Source organism: Vigna angularis, chromosome 11 (assembly GCF_016808095.1).
Source record: "Vigna angularis cultivar LongXiaoDou No.4 chromosome 11, ASM1680809v1, whole genome shotgun sequence".
Classification (NCBI taxonomy): Eukaryota; Viridiplantae; Streptophyta; class Magnoliopsida; order Fabales; family Fabaceae; genus Vigna; species Vigna angularis.
In genome coordinates, this window is record NC_068980.1 from 25,915,819 (window position 1) to 25,919,341 (window position 3,523).

Below are 3,523 nucleotides of genomic sequence, written 5' to 3' on the forward strand. Positions count from 1 at the left end.
GATTACAAACTAACTAAACTATTTAAACGAGTTTCACCACTCCTGGTATCAACACTAGACCAATTGTCTAAAACGTTTAATTCCACTGAGTTAAACTTTACAAGTGTTTGATTTCACTTCTGAATCTAAAGCAACAAAGTGTTTTCAAAATCTTACAAGATAGAAGATAAATATCTTAGAGAGGATATGAAGCCAATACAATGAACTTTTGAAAAATTATAAATAGATATTTCCAAACATAAGACTTAAGAGCTTAGAGAGATAATAGAAAGTGTAACAATATTTTCTTGATAACAAAAGTTCTTCTCTTCTCATCATGCAAATTTCTTTTTATATAGACTTCTTTGAAAAAGCTTTGTTACTCAGAGCTTTTGACTTTCTTCTAGGGTTGTAGCCTTTAAGGTAAAGCAAGAAGCTATGTTGCATCTTGACAACGGAAGCATGTAAAAAACATTCCTTAAATATCCTCTTATCTCTTAACGTTATTCTGATTCTGAGCGGACTTTTTGATAAAGTTGATAATCTACACAAAAAAGAAAACACAAAACAGTAGACAACAAAGTACTTATATATACATACATTAAAGTGCTAACGACCTAAGCATTAGGCTTGACATGAGTACTAGTGTTTAGTGCTTGTTTGTTTTGAGTAACTTTTAAAACCCGGCATATAGCATTTAGAGAGATTATATGTATTCTAGACCATTTATCTCTTTTATAAGACACACACTTTCGCAATTAGACGTTCTGTTATGAACTCTATAGCTTTAGTACTTATCAAACATACATTAAATGTTCTTAGTTATTAGATGATCTACTATCGTTTAGACACTTAAAGAGTAGCATTTAACACTACTATTGCCACGTCACACTAGCAGTGTCACATTACACAACTTTGAAAAGATACATGAAAAAAAATCAATTTTTTTTAAATAAAATAAAATAAAAAATCACAAATTTATATGTGAAACTAATTTTAACACTTTGAGAATGTAAGGACCTGAAAATAAAAATTAAAGAAATCAGACTTTTATAGTATAAACTTATTTTTCTTTTTCCTAGTTCATTAGCCACCTTTCCCATCTCTCTCTAGACTCAGTTTCCCTTTCTTCTTCATCTGTCTTCTCTCTACCCTTTCACAAATTTCAACCGTTGCATTGTCAAATAAGTGGTGTTCCTACGTTCCCGGAGTTGAGAGCTTCCCATCCATCCGATTAGATTTTCGTTCTTCAGCGGGTAAGTCGTTTCCCCTTTCTCCTTCGTGATTTTGGAACCTAGGGCATGCATCTCTGTTGGTTGCATGTAGCTAGAAATATTCCTTTCCATTTCCTCTGTTCATTCTAGCTCTACGAGCTGTTTTCTATCACCAATTTGGTGGATATGTAAGGTATTGTGCGTTTTACCGTGAGAGGTTCTGTGAAGTTGTTGTTGTGAGTTGTACTGTGAGAACCCTAGGTAAAGGGGAGCTAATTATTTTTCTTTGAATTTATTTCTTGAATATTCTTTGTAAATGAATGCATGTTGAATTTTGGACTGTCGTGCGATTTTGTATGGTACTTTGGATTTGAAGTATATAGGATGGTTTGAATTGAATGACGTAATTGATGGAACTGTGATTGATTGCTTTATAGTGAGTTTGATGAACTTAATTACTGTATTGGATCATGTTAGAAGTGATTTGGAGTGTGAAATCTGTTGTAACTTTAGCTAGGTAGAAAACTCGGTGATTCGGTAGTGTTTTAGGTCCTTTTGGAGGAAGTGAGGTAGTTAATTTGAGAGTTAGGGGTTCTGGGTATAATTGGGCTATTAGGGCAGTCTTAGCAAGTGGATTGTGACTTGTTTGAGTCACCAAATTGGTCATAATAGGTACAAAGTGTTAGAATTGGGTTTGGGGTCCTCTAGTTATTGAGTTTGATGTTTTGAAGTAGAAATAGAGTTGGTTTAGTACATCTAATTCCTATCCAAATGACCAATGCAATACTTTACTTTCATCTATAAACATGTTTTATATCAATATTAGTGTTACAGATTTCAAATTGTTCATTTGGATATGTCTAAGATGCACCAAAACCAGAAAAATCACGTTGCTGTCAAAAACTAATAAGAATAATCGATTATCTCACTTGATAATCGATTATTCTAGTCAGAGAGTTTTATCCTCTTCAAAGCTCTCCCAAATAATCGATTATCACATATGATAATCGATTATTATCGTCGAAAAATCATCCATGACAGTTTTGGGTGGTTTTCGGGGCTCCAGATATCATTTTTGGACGTTCTCTAGGTCGTCTTAGGGGTTTTGGGCCTTTTCAAAACTGTTGGTGATGATTTCAAAGTTATTTTCCTTGTCTAAGTATGATTTTACAGGGTTTTGTGTTGTTTAGTGGTTCTCCTAGGACTGTTATTGTCTGGTAATGTGTATTAGATTGATTAATGTTGTTTGCTTGGCAGAGTGTCATGTATGTTTATATATTTGGATTGTGTGACTTGAAAGAACATGACTGTGAATTAGAATGATGTAATTGAGTATGATTTGGAAATCTCAGGGTGAGATGATTGGAAGTGGTTGTAGAGGTTGTGTTGTTGTCTTGTATAAATGTATGGAGCTTTGAAATGGTAAGTCTATCCCTACACTCTAAGCACTGTTCATGCTCAAATAGAGAAGAACGGTGTGAGTGGTGAGAGTAGAGGGAGGTCCTCGTCTATAGTCTTAGAGTTTAGACATAGACTGGTATGAGGATTTACCTTGCATAGTGTTGGGGAGGGCCAGCTAAACTATGCAAGTGCAAAGACGACCAATAGTTCGACAATTATACAAATCCGGATGAGTCGCGTTGAGTACTTATTGTATGGTTTGAAAGGCATGCTTTGGATGATTTTGTTATACATGTAACTAAACTTGATGATATTCATTGATTGTGATATATGTATATTGCTTGTTTATCTAGCTCACCCTTGCTTCTGTGTTGTGTGTTGCTTGTGTATATTTTTCCTTTGCGATGATCATCCACTTGGATGAGAGCAGATGTTGTTGAAGAGATACTTTTGGAGCAAGTACTGGAGGATGCTGATGCTGCTGTGTAGTCTACATAGGATTACCCCTCTTAGAACTCATGTCATTTTGAATACGCTAAACTGTTTAAGTTTAAATTCTGTCTTCATTTATGGATGACGGTAATCCCATACTTAAACGCAAGTCATGCTCTAGTTGTTCTCTTTATTTGAATATTGACGCCTATGTTATATGATTGTGGTTATTATATATTTGGGATGTCATATAATATTAATGGAAAAAACGAAATTGAATCACTTTACAAAAAATAAAAATTAAATGAAAACAAAAACTAGAAAAATCAACTTGACTTTTTTCCATAAAAATAATAACCAAATGAATACTTAAACATTTTTTAAAAAAAGTTTTCCATTCTTTACTGGACTACTAAGAAAACACGAAACCTCATTTTCTTACCACTCATATTTTAATTTCAAATTTGTTAAGATAAGGTCAATTATAATTACTGTAT

General features: G+C 33.5%; 1 long non-coding RNA gene across 1 annotated transcript; it reads left to right on the plus strand.

Moving 5' to 3' along the window:
- The first annotated feature begins 1,092 nt into the window (after positions 1-1,092).
- LOC108333832 (uncharacterized) lies at positions 1,093-3,195 on the plus strand. The gene is made up of 2 exons (XR_001832613.2): positions 1,093-1,235; positions 3,025-3,195. It is a non-coding gene; the product is annotated as an uncharacterized LOC108333832 (long non-coding RNA).
- The last annotated feature ends 328 nt before the right edge of the window (positions 3,196-3,523 follow it).